This window comes from Lagenorhynchus albirostris, chromosome 3 (assembly GCF_949774975.1).
Source record: "Lagenorhynchus albirostris chromosome 3, mLagAlb1.1, whole genome shotgun sequence".
Classification (NCBI taxonomy): domain Eukaryota; kingdom Metazoa; phylum Chordata; class Mammalia; order Artiodactyla; family Delphinidae; genus Lagenorhynchus; species Lagenorhynchus albirostris.
Window position 1 is genome coordinate 58,759,591 of NC_083097.1, and position 17,413 is coordinate 58,777,003.

The following is a 17,413-nucleotide window of genomic DNA, read 5'->3' on the forward strand; positions in this document are numbered from 1 at the left end:
AAAGAAACTTTATTAAATGTGTCCTAACAGCCATTTCCTATCAGATTCTATTGAGTTAAATTTCTAATGTACAATAATTATTTTAAATGGTCTAAAATATTCTGGGGAAAAAATTTTTTTTTTACTTAAAATAATAATTACATTAAAATCTAGTAGAATCTCCTTAGAACATAATTCAACACAACAGATTCAGATCTGTTAAAGGTCAAAATATTACCACGACTGGCAAACTTTTCCTGTAAAGGGCAAGATAGTAAATATTTGAAGCTCCATTGTAGCCTAAAAGCAGCACCGACAAGATGCAAACAAGTGGGTGTGGCTGTGTCCTGGGATTCCTCTGGGCTGTAGTTTGCTGATTCCTGTTATTTACGGCAAAAGCCTGATTTCTTACCATACGTCAACGTTGTTTTTAAACACCCCCCCAAAACTGGATGCCTGTGCTCTCTTCAGCAGTACATATACTAAAATTGGAACGATACAGAGAAGATTAGCATGGCCCCTGTGCAAGGATGACACGCAAATTCGTGAAGCATTCCGTATTTTTGTAAAGCAATTATACTCCAATAAAGATGAAACAAACAACTAAATTAATTAATTAATTAAAAAAAAACAACTGGATGCCTGAGTCTGTTACAGATTATATTTAGTTTGGGTCATGATATGAAAAATAGTTGAGTTCACATAAAAATCCAGATTTCCATCTTCTCTTGGGGAAAAAAACCCCTAAGGACCTAGAAATACTGAGCCCAGAAAATGAGCTGAGGTTGAATATTCTGTCCTCTCCTTGGACGGATCAGGTGCTCTCCAGCTGCTGCTGTTCCCACAGGCTGGCTTGTTCACTCACCTTTCCACAGCGCTGGGCACTGGGACTGAGACCTCTTAGAACTGGAAAACCTCCATCAACTCTGTCCCCTAACACTCTTCCTTATGCCCTTTCGCTGACTACCCATTTATCTCCTCCTACCCTGGCCTACATTCTTCTATATTTCAGCTCTCATTGTTTTCATTTAAATGCATCAAAACACCTAGTAATAATAACATGATAGCAATGAGCGATTATTTACGACACACTTTTGCTGCAAAAATGAAAACAAGAGTTCGTATTAGTAAAAAATCTTCATTTTGATGAACTCTCCTCATATACATCATAAGAATGAAATAATATTACTATGTCTCAGATACAAACCAGGAAACATTCCAATTTTTAAAAATCTTTGTATAAAAAGTAATCATTTTTCAATTTAAAAAGTAATCTTTTGGGCTTCCCTGGTGGCGCAGTGGTTGAGAGTCCGCCTGCCGATGCAGGGGACACGGGTTCATGCCCTGGTCCGGGAAGATCCCACATGCCGCGGAGCGGCTGGGCCCGTGAGCCATGGCCGCTGAGCCTGCGCGTCCGGAGCCTGTGCTCCGCAACGGGAGAGGCCACAACAGTGAAAGGCCCGCGTACCAAAACAATAAATAAATAAATAAAAATAAAATAAAAAGTAATCTTTTTATAGTAGTCTATATTTTTTCAAAAAAAGCTTTTATATACATTAACTTCAACATCCATGGATTTCTGGAATTGGAATTGAATACTAAGTCTGAATAACTTATTGAATTACTCAGATTGTATTATTACCTCATTCACAGATTTTTGCTTTATGTTCATCAATACATGTCTGAATCAATGTAAGAAACGATTTCCAGATCAATGCCCTCATGAGAAAGACACTAAGCCCTGCACTGTGTGGACTTCTCACATTTTTACCTTATTTACTCCTGTATTTTCCTCTTTCTGTATTTCTTTCCTCTTTCAATGTTGAGGAGAAAATGCAAATATTTTCCTTTCTCCACAGCACTTTCTTAGGTTTATGCTTAGGTTTAAGGTTCCCGTGTGCCTGACATCGTTTGTCCTTCTTTACTTCCAAAATTAGATGCAGTTTAAAAAGTCCTTTGAGTTTTAAATGCTTTGGTTTTGTTGTAGGTCGATTATTCCTGAGCCTTTGTCAGACACAGCTAACATGGCTTGGTCTCACTGGTGCCCAGTTCCCATCCTGAAGCTAGCCAGGAACCCAGCAAGAGTTGCCTTATTAGAACAAAGGACCCGTGAGCCATGGCCGCTGAGCCTGCGTGTCTGGAGCCTGCGCTCCGCAGTGGGAGAGGCCACAACAGTGAGAGGCCCGCGTACCGCAAAAAAAATCCTTTTGTCAGTCCGGTGGTTTCTCGTTTTTTACTTTCAACAAAATAGATGGATATAATTTACAACAACTTTCAATGATAGCTTACTGTATACATTTTGGCATAAAACTTAGGAGTTCACAGAGCTGAGTGATATAGCTCTAAAAAAACATCTCTTCACCATTTTAAACACATTTGTGTGAATAAGGTTTCTCAGTGCTTATAATGGATAATGGTGGATATCATTTTGCTATGATATTCAGATTCCATTGGCTACTTTAAAAACTGTAAAGAGATAGTTTTATTTTAAAAACTCAGTATATACCATGTTGGAAAATACATCTTTTGTAGCTATTTAAACTTAGGATATAAACTTTCATATGTCAATTTTAAAATGTGTGACAGGGACACTGTTTTACAAAATTCTTTTTGAGATTATGGAAGCAAAATAAGTTGAAAACCAGGAAATCTTAAATATGTCAGAGATTTTTAAATCTACTAATTGTGAAATAAAGAATGTTGCCACCATCCAGTTCTGCAAGAATCAGGTCACTACAGTTGCTGACCTACAATACACCCTGAAAGGAATTCAGGGTGTAGATCAGGATGAAGTACTCTGTGCTCTGGGGAACAGGCAAAACAGGCCCTTAGGTAGAAATATTTCAGGAGAAATTTTTTATGAACCTGGATTCTTGCATCTTCCATACTTAGAAAAGCACTAAAATCATTAACTGAGATGTCTGTTCCTTGTGACTAGTAGCAACATTCTACCAAGATGTGTGCTTGAGTGCATGTACCCCTTTGCCCAAATCACACATATACTGACCTACCTCTTCAGAGCAGTTCCTCAGAGCTGAGAGGCTCTCTCCCAGGCTATAGTCCTTAGTAAGCCTCCCAATAAAACTGAAACTCATAGCTCTTACATTGTGTATTTTTATTTCAGTCCACATATTCATGAATCCTTGAAAACATCACTCAAATACAAATTCCAACTGCCAGAGTAATACTCAAAATCAAGACTGGAAAAGTCAGAGTAAGAAAACAGAAGTGGAACATCGAAAACAATTTACCTCACAAAATTGAATATAAATAGTTGTGCTATAATTTGTTTTCAAATTTAAAATTTTTCAAAAGTGACCTCCAAATGAATGCAAACGTTAAAGCCAATTCTTGGCGGGCGGGACCAGGAGAAGTCTGGTGGATGGCAGGTACGGGAGGTGGGCCAGAAGCCAGTTGGAGACTGAGACGTCCTGTAGTTGTCTGAAGAGTCTTCAATCACTATATCAAGTGATACAGATGTTTCTTCTTGTTCACATGATGAAGATCAGGGATCTAAACTTATTAGAAAACCTAGAGAGGCACCATTTGTCCCCCTTGGAATGGCACGTTTTACAGCAATTATTGCGTATGGATTATATATTTAAATTGAAGAGCAGGGGAAATACTAAAATGTCTGTTCACCTGATCCACATGCACATGGCAGCCCAAGGCTTTCTTGGTCTTGATAGTGGTGCTTGCTTTAGTTAGACATCTCATATTGAGGTTATATGTCTATGTTGAAAATAAATTGTTTGGGTCAGACAATAACATGGTAATTTGAATACTGGCTTCCTTTCTTGCAGGTTTGATTTGCCTGGTGACCAAGTTACTGGTGACTAGTTCACTAGCTAGGTCATTCAGGGGAGTCAAGTTAGCACAAAAGAAACATGTCACTTTTAAATGCACTTGATAGTGGTACACTGTCCACCTGCTTAAACTCTTCTGATGAAATTAGTTCTAAAGAGGACAACATGCCAATCCTGAAATGCTCCCAGTTGCTGCAGAATATCATATACTTTTGATGTAATGTAGGAATCCTATTTACCCCAGTTAATTTAACCCTTTCTGACTGCCTTGTGGAATGAGTACTGTTTTCAGGGCTGGTTAGCTCTTGAGGAACCCTTTCAGAACAGCACATGGAACACAACATTATAAACCTCCTGGCAAGTATGTGTGTGTGTTTTAAACCAAACCTAAGAAGCTGATAACAGAGCTGCTTAGAATATATATATATATATATATATATATTTTTTAAAGAAGATGTTGGGGGTAGGAGTTTATTAATTAATTAATTTATTTTTGCTGTGTTGCGTCTTCGTTTCTGTGCAAGGGCTTTCTCTAGTTGTGGCGAGCGGGGGCCACTCTTCATCGTGGTGCGCGGGCCTCTCACTATGGCAGCCTCTCTTGTTGCGGAGCACAGGCTCCAGATGCACAGACTCAGTAGTTGTGGTTCACGGGCCTAGTTGCTCCGCGGCATGTGGGATCTTCCCAGACCAGGGCTCGAACCCGTGTCCCCTGCATTGGCAGGCAGATTCTCAACCACTGCGCCGCCAGGGAAGCCCCTAGAAGGAATATTTATTTCAGAATCATAGTTGTAAACGTGAGAATAACTCAATTGTAGATCCCCTTTTAGTTCTTTTGAAATTGCAGAAATATATTTTGCTGCTGTTATACTAGAATAATTTGTCAATGTCATTTTGAAGTAGAAATGTGTATTTTAAGTGCTAATGCAAAGGTAAATGAAAAACAATATTTATTTTTTAAAATTTATTTTATTTTTTCATTTTTGGCTGCGTTGGGTCTTCATTACGGTGCGCGGGCTTCTCATTGCGGTGGCTTCTCTTGTTGCATGCAGAGCACAGACTCTAGGTGTGCAGCCTTCAGTAGCTGTGGCACATGGGCTCAGTAGTTGTGGCTCATGGGCTCTAGAGTGCAGGCTCAGTAGTTGTGGCGCACGGGCTTAGTTGCTCTGGCATGTGGGATCTTCCTGGACCAGGGATCGAACCTGCGTCCCCTGCACTTGCCGGCGGATTCTCAACAACTGCGCCACCAGGGAAGCCCCCAAAACCACTTTTTAAATGTCTGCAGTGTGTTTATTATTTCTATAAGAATCATAAATGTTAAACTAAGTAAATTACCTATAATGGAAATGGTTTATGAGCAAGCTGGATTGGTCAGATTTTATACAAACTTTGGTATGCTATAGAATGCTTTATTGTACTTGTGAAATTCGCTTGTCTAACCTGAATTTACATTCCATGGTGATAACATGGTAATGTAGTGATATTAAAGAAAGTGAACGCACACGCACACACACACAGAGCAATTCTTGAAAAGGATTTAGATGGTGAAAAGAAAATACCGTGGGCATACAACCCCAGGTTAAATTAACAACAACAGGAGTAAGGCAAAGTAAATGATTGACAGCTCTTGAATGCATTCATTTGCTGACAGAATACCTGAGTGTTGAGTTCCAGCAGTGTGCCAAACACTCTCGGAGGTGCCCAGACTATATCACTAAACAAAAGAGTCAAAGATCCCTACCCTTGCAGAATTTAGAATTTTCTTCTTGTAGATGTAATGTATGGCTTGGGGAAAGGGAAGTAAAGAAAAGTTATTTTGTTTTTGACTATCCTAATTCGAGATATTGAGTTTTTTGTTTTTTTTTTTTTTGCAGTACGCGGGCCTCTCACTGTTGTGGCCTCTCCCGTTGTGGAGCACAGGCTCCGGATGCGCAGGCTCAGCGGCCATGTCTCACGGGCCTATCCGCTCCGTGGCATGTGGGATCTTCCCAGACCGGGGCACGAACCCGCGTCCCCTGCATCGGCAGGCGGACTCTCAACCACTTTGCCACCAGGGAAGCCCTGAGATATTGAGTTTTAAGTTGGTATTTAATAAATGAACTTGACTTTCAGCTGAAGAAATATATAATCTAAAAAGGAACACCATATGAAAGGAGTGAGCCCAGAAAAGCGCTAAATTCCTTAACTTGAGATATCTAGTTTTCTTTAATGAAAAATAATCTTTTGACGTTCAGACTACTTTTCCTTTGTTGCAAAATTCCTGTATATCCCAGCTCCCCCCGTGCCTCCTTGGAGCAGTTCTCCCAGAGTTACTTGAGATGCTGCCTCTCAGGCTTGAAGTCCTAAAACTTTCTGCCGAATAAAACATAATTCTCAACTTAAAAAGAAAAACCATTAAGCAAACAAACAAAAAGAAACACCAAGTAATGCAGGGAAAAGGAAATGCTAAAAAAACCAAAACTCAACTATATGAGTATATAAATATTACTCTGTGAAATGCAGGATATCTGAACGCTTGGAGAATATTCCTCCTTACCCACCAGATACTCTCTTTTTTCCCCTCTAGTTTTATTGATATATAATTGACATGCAGCACTGTGTAAGTTTAAGGTGTACCGCATCATGATTGGACCTACACACATCATGAAATGATGACCACAGTAAGTTTAGTGAACATCCCTCATCTCATATAGATACAAAATTAGAGACATAGAAAAAAAATTTTTCTCCTTGTGATGAGAATTCTTCTTAGGATTTACTCTTTTAACAATTTTGATATATAACATAGAGCAGTGTTAATTATATTTATCATGTTGTACATTACAGCCCTAGTACTTATTTATCCTATAACTGGAAATTTGTACCTTTTGACAGCCTTCATTGAATTCCCCATCCCCCTACCCCTGCCTCTGGTGGGGTGTGTGTTTGTTTTTGAAGTATAATTTACCTACAACGCTATGTTAGTTCCTGTTACACAACACAGTGATTCAATACATAAACAAAAAATGTTGCCTGCCATTCCAGTTCTACGGAGATCAAGTCATTAACTGTTGCCATTACAGACCTACAGTACAACCTGAAAGGAATTCACGGTGAAGCTTTCTGTGTTGTGGCTATATGAGCCCCTAGATAGTTAAGATACATATCTAAGGAAGCATTTCAATGACCCAAGATTGTTGCATCTTCCCATCCATAGAGAAGCACTAAAATTATTAACTTGTGATATGTTTTTTGTGATTGGCTGTAATCTTTTAGCAAGATGTATACTCCATTACATGTATTTCTCAGCAAAATATTCATCTATATCCTGGCCCCTCCCCTACCTCTTTGGAGCAGTTCTTTGGAGCTATCTGAGAGGCTGTCTCCTGGGCTCTAGTCCTCAGTAAGACACAGAATAAAACTCAACTGAAAGCCCTTATGGTGTGCGTTTATTTATCCAGTCAACAAATACTTCTATACATTGCAAAACGATCACCATAAGTCTAGTTACCATCCACCAGCGGCTCTCTGAATCCAGTCATTTAGGGTTTTTAGGAAGGTTCTACCATGTGGGCATGTTTGATTAAATCATTAGTCATTGGTGATTAACTCAATCCTCAGCCCCTCTCCCCTCCCTGGAGGTCAGGGAGTAGGGCTCAAACTTCCAACATTTCAATCTCTGTGGTTGGTTCCTCTGGCAACCAGCCCCCATCCTCCAAGAGTCACCTCATTAGCATGAACTCAGGTATGGGTTTATTATGAAAAACGAAAGACACTCCACTCAGCCCTGCCACTCAGGAATTTAGAAGGGTTTTAGAAGCTTTGTGCCAGGAACCGGAATGAAGACCAAATATATATTTCTTATGATATCATAAGATCACAGTGTGTGTGTGTGTGTGTGTGTGTGTGTATCATAAGATCACAGTGCATGTGTGTGTATGTGTGTGTGTGTGTGTGTGTGTGTGTGTGTGTGTGTAGAGGGGAAGATAAGGAGAAAGAGAGAGAGAGACAGAGAGAGAGAGAGAGACAGAGGGGGAAGAGGGAGGAAATTGTTCCCTTTCTCTTACTCCATCTGAGGAGGTGGCATGGGACCCAGGGGAAAGGCAGGGTCCCCCGAAGGCCAGAAACCCGCTCTACTTGAGGGCTCTGGCCGATGGGATCAGGAGGTCAAGAGGACCTAAGAGTTAGCTGTCCTGAGGGGGGTGGATGTACACCACCCAGGTGGGGCTAGGAGGAAAGGAGATTCCTGTCCTAGAAGGCATCCTTCCCTCTCCAACAGCCTTCCTTCCTCTGGTAACAAAGAAGCAACCCAGTGAGGTACTGGAAAGCTCGCACATAATGAACAGAGGGTTTCTGGTGTTCTGGAAGCCCTGCCGGGTTCAAACAGAGCTGCGAGTGGTTGCATCTTGTTTTTGTGAAGCCTCACCTGTGATCAGAGCTGTCCCGGGCAGCCCCAAACTAGGAGAAGCAGCAGGGGGTTTGTTTTTCTCTTTTGCGAAGGGAGGAAACCATCAAGTCCTGTATACGCACCAGTTCTGAGCTTATGCTGAGAAAACAGAGGAAATCCTCCGGTTTATACTGACACGACTTTATGAGGAAGGCAGACTCTGCATTCCCACTCACCGACACAGACTTGCATGTGGGAAACTCTGACTCTTGGAAGTGAGCACTCTGCCTGTTGTGCCTGACTGTGAGGCTTGAATTCTTCATAATCAGAATATGACGGCATCTTCCTGGACCGTACTAACCGAGTTGCTTTACCGTACATACAAATTCATGAGGAATTAGATGAAATAGAGTGTAGGCGCTGCTAGAGCGTGTTTCTATTTAAGGAAACAAAACTTTTCTGGGTTTCAAATAAGTAGACTTACAACATCCAAGGTTGATTTTTATTATTGGTTCCATAGCAATTGTCTTCTTTCCTTGGAATGAAAGTGTAGAAGATGAGAAAGCGCATTTTAAGCCAATGGCTTAAATGGTGGATGTTTTCTAGTCAAATCACATTTTTCCTTTTCTGGCTTGATGCCATTTCTGGTGACGTATGAACTCCGTCTGTAGTTATCAAAGGTTTAGTACACCCTCCTCCCACCCGAGCTCACCAATCACATTCCTGCTGAACAACAATGGTCGCTGGTTCTCAGAACCAGGTGGCTTTCCAAACGTGATGCCAGGAGCATTTGTCTGGCATGTGGCATAGAGTCAAGTGGGAGCTATTTCCTCACCCATCTTCTTCTATTGTTGTTTGTTGTCTTTCTTTTCTGTACATCCTTCTTCCCTTTGACCATGTCTCTGTTTCACATAGCATCCCTTTGCTTATACTGTTAGGAGACCTCCAGAGCTCTGATGTCTTCTTGATGTTGAGTTTGTTTGCTTGTTTTTTGTTTGTTTCCAGGTCTAGACATTCAACGTTATGTGACTCTCTTGCCTATCGGTTGAAGATGATGGGTTCATTGCCCAAGAAACTGACACGCACAAACTCAAATCACAAGAAACCAGCATGATTTTTTATTATTTCTACTCCTTGAGTTTTCATCTTTGGGATTTAAGGCACCGTGGTCCTACAGGAGTCAGAGCTTATCCTAAATCCCTCACTTCCTTTATTAAAAACGTACAGAATTTAAAGATAAAAGTTGAACTAGTATGCCATTATGGAGAAAAGATTGAACAAAAACAGCTTTTCCATGTCCATTTGATGCTGGTCAAAACACATCATTGGCCATTTAGTTAAAACAAAAACAAATGCAATATGCTTGTACACAGACACATAAAAAAATGGGAAAAGGGAAAATAAAAGATTAGAGAAAATGACACTCTAGTTGCTAGGAAGTGATGGGACCAAATTATAGCTTTCTAACTGAGAATGTATCCTCGTTTGTAGAACCGAGTTCTGGGGTCAAGTAGCAGGTATTCTTTTTAGTAGACACCTCATTCTTGCTGCCCAACACATCAACTGTATCTTCTTCCTCCATTTTTAATTGTTTAGGTATCTGTTTCACTGAATGGCTGCTCATCAAATGGGGGTCTGCTCGGCCTAACTGACAGAATCTATCATTCACAACAGGTTCCAGCATTTGAAGGCTTGACTAGGGCTAGGATTCACTTCCAAAGTGACTCACACATAAGCCTGGCAAGTCAGTGCTGGTTATTGGTGGGAGACCTCAGTTCCTCAACCACAGGGCTGCTTGAGAGTCTTATGACTCGCAGCTGGCTTCCCCCTGAGCAAGTGATCCAGGCCTTAGGTTTTGATGCAGAGAAAGGAATTCCTGCTAGAGTAATTCTTCTGGCCTATTTCATTACCTCTCACCTATTCTTGCCCATGGGAGGAGGTGGGACTTCTGATTGGTGAATTTGGGGGAAGGAACTAAGCATGGTCCATCAGCTTCTCTGGGGTTATTTTATTTTGGAGCAAGCATGTCTCCAGGCTGCAGGCATTCTAATCTGTTTTTGGCCAGACCAGAGTCAAGGGCCAGCACTTTGGGATGTCCCTGACTTGTCCAGCTATGCCAGGGTCTGGGTAAGTAAGTTCATCTCATTGGGGTGAATTGATGGTAAACCCACATGGTTGTAGATCTAAAGTCACGATCTCGCATCAGCATTGCCAGTGATATTTTGAGTTCTCTTTGTATGACTCGTATCAACCAGTTCTGAACACTGGAGGGGAAGATGGAGCCTCTTCAAAACCTCAAAATTTGTGGGAAGAGAATACAATTAGAGGAACTCAGCCAGGAATCTGAAGAACTAAATTGCTTCCTGTTGGCTTAATTTTAGCATCTTCAAGACTGAGGGTGTTGGGACTTCTGTGGTGCTCCAGTGGTTAGGACTCGGCTCTCCCAATGCAGGGGGCCCAGGTTTGATCCCTGGTCGGGGAACTAGATCCCACATGCACGCTACAACTAAGAAGTCTGCATGCCACAACTAAGAGCTCCCATGCCACAACTAAAGATCCTGAATGCTGCAACTAAGACCCAGCACAGCCAAAATGAATAAATAAATAAATATTAAAAAAAAAAAAGACTGAGAGTGTTACTGTGTTTGGTTTTTTCCCCTTAGAGCCTAAGAAGGTTCTCGCAAGACTTCTTCTAGACAGGCATCTGGGCACAGGGAGTGGGAAAGAGAGAGTCATTTTTGTACATCATTCTTGCCCTCAAATTCTCTCCCCTGGTTGTGTCAAATGTCTGGTGGTTGTAACAGTGTGAGAAATTTTCCTGGAAGACTTGACTCCAATTATCATTTCCTTTTCTAATGATAATAATAATAATAGCAATAATGGCACTGACTGTAAGCTTTACATATACTGTGTCTAGTCTTTACATCAACCCTGAGGCAGATATTTTCATTTTACAGAAAGATTAAGCAATATGCTCCAAGTTGCACAGAGTGGAGGCTGGAACCCCATTCTGTCTGACTCCCAAGCCCAGGCTCCTTCAGTTTTCCCACATTTCTCTGAGCCCCTGTTCCAGCTCAGCTTTTCAGGGTCGAGAGGGCAGTTATGAAAGAGGATGTGATTTTTCAAGGCTGGCTGACTTCTCCCTAGGGGGGTTTTCCAAATAACCTAGAAACTCGGGAGACAGTAAGGTTGAGCATTCTACTCAGAGGCTATTTTACCTTTCAAACACCGCCTTCCCACCCTGCACTCCCAACACGCCCTCCCTCCCCCAGCTTCCCAACCATGAAACTGTTATTGTACCTATCTCAGAGTTGTGCTCAGAGCCCAGCTGTTCAACCAGGGAGTGCCGTTATCTTTATGGTCCTTTAACATGGCCATTTCCTGAAACTGCATTTGATAATGGAAAATGGGTTTCTGTGTCTCTGAGGGACCATATCTACGTTGCTATTTTGTCCTCTCATGGCAAAGAAATTTGAAACAGCTCTAATATTGAGAGAGAAAAGCAGCAATTCCCTTAATAGGTGTGGTAGGCAGAATAATGCTTCCCCAAAGATGTCCACATCCTTTTCCCTGGAACCTGCAAATATGTTACTTTACATGGCAAAGAGAACTTGCAGATATGTTTAAATTAAGAATCTTGCAATGTGGGAGATTATCAAGCATTATTTCGTGGGTCTAATGTAATCACAACGGTCCTTTTAAGGAAAAGAAGGCAGAAGAGTCAGAGAAGGAGACACGGCAACATAAGAAGCTGGAGTGATGGGACTGCTAGCTGGAGACCATGAGCCGAAGAACGCAAGCAGCCTCTAGAAGCTAGAAAAAGCAAGGAAACAGGTACTTCCCTCGAGTCCCCAGAAGCAACAAAACCCTGCCAACACCTTGATTTTAACTCCCTAAGATCCATTTCAGACTTCTGACCTCCAGAACTGTAAGATAATGTTACAGAGCTGAACTTACGTCTGCTCACCCACCACACAGCAAAGACAATTTACTGACAGCAGTTTGTGGTGAAGGAAAGTACAGCCGTTATTGCAGGCATCAAGCAAGAACAGGCAGCTCATACTCAAAAGACCCAAACTTCCTGATGGCTTTCAGGGAAGGGTTTTTCAAGGCAACATTTGGGATGAAGGTTGCAGCTTGTGGACTTTCTTCTGATTGGTTGGTGGTGTGGTCACAGGGTGATGTTTTGGGAATCTTACTCATCCACCTTCTGGTTCCAACCAGTCTGGGGTCTAGTGCTTGTGGTCAGCATGCATCTCACCCTCCTCCATCTGGGTGGGGATCTTAGTCTCTGCAGAATAACTCAAAGATATGCATCAGGTTGTTATGCATATCCCTTGAGGAGGAACTAGGACTCTTGTTTTATTGCTGAACTATTATTTCTTTACTGCTTTTCCTTTGCTTCTGTATTCTCTCACTTCCCTAATTATTAACTGCTTGGGACTTCCCTGGTGGCGCAGTGGTTAAGAATCCGCCTGCCAATGCAGGAGACACGGGTTTGAGCCCTGGTCTGGAAAGATCCCACATGCTGCGGAGCAACTAAACCCGTGCAGTACAACTACTGAGTCCGTGTGCCACAACTACTGAAGCCCACGCACCTAGAGCCCGTGCTCCACAACAAGAACAGCCACTGCAATGAGAAGCCCGCACACCGCAACAAAGAGTAGCCCCCGCTGGCAGTGACTAGAGAAAGCTCGCAGGTAGCAATGAAGACCCAATGCAGCCAAAAATAAATAAATAAATAAATAAATAAATAAATAAATAAATAAATAAATAAAATTATTAACTGCTTGAGTCTGCTCTTTGGAACTCAGAAAAAGTATAGGAGACTAAAGCCCATTTTTTTTTTCCTACAAACAAGAAACAGGGGACACGGAGGGGCTTTTGTACCCAAGAAGGCCCCAAAAGGTCCTGCTCAGTTTCAATCACCCATTTTCTTTTTTACTCCTCCATCCTGAGGGGAACAGAGGACGGGATAAGAAAGAGAATAAAGTTTTAGATAGAGAGGTAAATCATAAACTCAGGCAGGGGACTTGGTTTCAATAATAAATTTATGTTGCTTTAAGGCACTAAGTTTGTGGTAATTTGTTACAGTAGTAACATGAAGCTAAGACAATGCAATACACTCCACCTTTCTCTGCTTAATCATTTATGCAATGGGCCACTAAACATCCTGGTCAGAAACTCCATGTCAACTAGTGACCCTGCCATTTAAATTTTTCTCACAAAACAAGAGACACCACGGAATAGTATGTCTGGTGTACCCTTTCATTATTGCTTTTTTTCATAACAGCCTTTTGGAAAAATGAGTTTACACAGTCCTTTTTCATGGTGATAAGACAAGAAATCTTTATAGATCAAGACCATATTGGTGGAGACTACCAACAGAGGCCCCTGCATATCCTCTTACTTACTCTGAGGTATAATAGATACAAATTAGCAACAATGTAGCTAACAGATGTCACATGTCCATTAATTGCTTGTGCTCCTGGAAAACAAGGCATGCCTTATCACCACTGGAAAATGCCACTGAGTTTCCTGATTCAGGTATTAACAGAGCTCTTTCAGTGCTATAGGAACTGACATAAAAGAGCCAATGACTCCTAATCAGGCTCTGAAGGAAATTGTGTAGCTAATGCAAGTTCCATGGAAGCTGACCCAGTCTGTCCGTGTGGGAGGTTAATGGCCCCGAGTTGGGTCACCATTAGAGAGCAGGACAAGGAGGGTCTTAACTCTGTTTTCAGCTGAACACTTTTGAAACTGCCTTGCTGATTCAAGGCATCCACTGTTTCAATGCCAGTCAGCAGGATAATGATTTAATTAGCCTTCCCTCTGAAGCTGGTGGGAATCCAAAGCAGTCATTCCCCAGGAGAAACTTTCACCACAAAACACATTCAGTTGATTTCTGCCTCTCTTCCCATTCTCTGTGGAGATCTGAAAGAGCAAACAAGTTCTAGCTGGTTAAACCAATGATCCCTCCAGGAGGGTTTCAATTGGCCAATACTTCTGGGGTCCAGAAGGTGCTTAGTCCCAATAAATTCCGTGTGGCTATGGTGCCAGGTGTCAGGTCACTTCTGGATTCTTGTACCCTCTGTGCTCTGGGCTGTCTCCTCCATTCACACTAGGGGGAAGGCTCCCATTCATTGATTAAAGGCTGCATCTTTCCTTAATTGGTGTTTCCGCAATGACCACATCGTGAGGAGGACCATACAGCCTTAATAATGGGTACATGGGAGGATAGCCATATAAGACCAAGCATGGTATACTCCTATGGAACTTTTTAACCCTGCCACATTACACTAACAGCTCATAAGTGTGGTCAACTCAGACCCCAAGATCTTCTTCAGATAAGCTGAATACTGAGAGAATAGAAACGGACAGATAAACATACATGAAAGAGGGAAGTAGCTCTGACAGCTTGAGAACTAGAGGAGAGAAAAATACATAAAAAGAGGCCTAGGAAACGGCATGACGTTGCTAAGTGCTTAGCCACAGAAAGGAATGGTGCCAAAGGGGAGAGGTTCTAATAAGAAAGTGGATAATTCAATTTAAAAATTCTACTTAGGGAGACCTACATTTACATTCTGCTTCCATCACTAAACGTAGTTTAAAAACCCAAATCCAGTTTATAATTTTGTTTAATATTTCAATTGGTAAGTTCTGAAGTTGGCAAAGATGGAACATAGGATGATTTTGATTGGTTGCCTCCCTGCAGGCTCAATGAACTGCCTTTGCAACCAGGACTTGAGTATAGGGAGCTTCAAAGGGTTGAAAGGTAGCAAGAATGTACTCAATAGGAAAAGGGAGTGAATGAAGGAAGATGTGAAGCACCAGCTCTGAAAGGTGACCACCCTGTACTACCTATTCCTTTCTTTCCTTGCTGCCCTAGGAGGTCTCCTAGGCTGGGTCAGAGATGACATAAAGTGGGTATATTTGCAAGCTGGCAACTTAACTTGATCCAATAACACTCCAGAGATTGTAGTTCATGCCTTTATCTGAACAGAGGCCCTGAGTGCGTGTAACTTCCTCAAATCATAAAGAAATACATATATAACGGCCAACTGTTATCTACAAACTGAAATAAGTTACAGCTAAGTGGAACAAAAAGTCTGTAGATTGTACCCAATGAAAAAATCTTACTGAATGTCCAACTAATCATCAGCAAATTACTCTGGATCTGACAAAGATTAAACACAAATACAATTTATTACTTTTGAGGTTTAACAAAGCTGCTGAATTATGAGTCCTCAGGGAAGACAGAATGATCTGTTACCTAACAGAAGACTTAGGAGCAATAGTTTCCTACGATTTGTCAGCCAGCTGGAGAACTGAGTTTTGAAGACTGACACTAGCAAACTGATAAAAGATACATAAATATTTTAAGAGAATCAAAAAACAAATACGAGAATAGAAGAAAATTATGGCAAAAGAAACAAACACTAGGAAACACTGATATCTTTCAAAGGCTGTTAATTGGGCTTTATTTGCAATCTTTTTGAATGACTTAAGTAAAAAGTTAATAAGATCATAAGAAGAATTTACCAACATTTTCAAAAACTCAAGTAGCTAAACTTTTAATTAGATATAGCAATGATCACTGTAAAAATTTGCACTACTGGGCTTCCCTGGTGGCACAGTGGTTGAGAGTCCGCCTGCCGGTGCAGGGGACACGGGTTCGTGCCCTGGTCTGGGGGGATCCCACGTGCTGCGGAGTGGCTGGGCCCCTGAGCCGTGGCCGCTGGGCCTGCGCATCCGGAGCCTGTGCTCCACAACGGGAGAGGCCACAACAGTGAGAGGCCCGCATACCACAAAAAAAAAAAAAAAAAAAAAAAAAAAAAATTTGCACTACTTTTATACAAATAATATATAGTCATTAGATATTTGAAAAACTACTTATAATCTCACCATCCAGAGAAAATCTGTTAACATTTTGGTGTCTTTCAGACTGTTTCCTATATAGTAACAGCCTTGGGGCAGAGAAAAGAATGAAGTAGCAGAGATGAAGTAAAGTATTGAGATGTTTTGAGGCTTTGTTGAGGAATTTTTAAAGGTGTATAAATATTGACAAGCTAAATTATTTTCAAATACTTGACAAATGTGAAAATTTGCACAAGAAATAGTAAAACCTAGAAGACAATGAGAACGTCCCAGAGAATGAGTGAAAGTAGATAGTCCAAGTGTGCATGTGATAAGTGCTTTTCAAGACGTGAGTGGTGACCCATTTGTGTTACAAAATCAATAGAGTAGTCTTGACCAGTATTAAAATGAAGCAGGAGGAAAAAAAATCAAATAACATTGGAAGTATCCCTATGCAGTTTTGAAGCTTTTGCTTCAAGTGTGTCTCTGTGCGTGTGGCACGTGCATGCACTGAGTTACTACAAATAATGCACTTTCTACCCTGAGCTGAGGTAAAACAATATATGAATGCCACAGCAGTAGACTGAAATCTTACCAACTGAGTCCTCAGAGAGTAGAACAAAGAGCGAGTGGAGAAAGGATTCCATCTCCAGGTGACAATACTGTCCAGCCCAAAAGGGTATAAGAAAGGAGAAAATCACTGCACCCAATGAGAACCTTATGCTCTGATGCCAAGCCTATCCTGCCAAGCTCATGGAGACAGACTGACCTGCTGACCTGTTGGATAAACCATTAACGCTTTAGAGGTTCATCACTGTCCCCCTCATGAAAGAACTGCACTCCTTCAGACTGCTTCTGACGCTTCAGTCCCTGCTCCAGTAGCAGTTGGAAGATTATGCTGCTTCTGTCTGGTGTGCCTATGCCTTGCAGCCCTGACTAAAAACCCCCTCAGGCTTAAGGGATTGGATGGGCCACCACCCTGGGCCAAGCTTGGAGCCAGTGGTTCTCAATTAAATTAAATACAGCAAGCACTACAATGCTGTGGAGGGAGAAGACTGCCAGCGGTTTGGAACATAACCCACTGTGCTGTTAAAATGCCCAGGGCAGCAGTATGATGTGCTGTCTAGATGACTTGTAGAAATACGGCCATCAAACACAAAAACAGGCTTGCTAGAGGGCAGAGGGCAGAGTGAGCATGAGTCATTGACTCCTGGACACCTCAGGCCATTAGCTGTAGTCAAATGTCGGCCCTGGCAATTACTCCTAACTGATGACCCAGGACACTGCGCAGAGTCCTCTAGTGAAAGCTAGCCACGTGTCAGCCATCACACTCTCTGAGAGCATCATTTGGTGACCATATTGAGAGGACCGGGTGTCAGGGCTCATGTGAGAAGTAAAAGATGGCAGA

At 41.7% G+C, this 17,413-nt stretch overlaps 1 non-coding gene across 1 annotated transcript; it reads left to right on the forward strand.

Annotated features, from left to right (window-relative positions):
* The first annotated feature begins 437 nt into the window (after window positions 1–437).
* Window positions 438–544, forward strand: LOC132518979 (U6 spliceosomal RNA). The gene has a single exon (XR_009540085.1). It is a non-coding gene; the product is annotated as a U6 spliceosomal RNA (small nuclear RNA).
* Window positions 545–17,413: the final 16,869 nt, after the last annotated feature.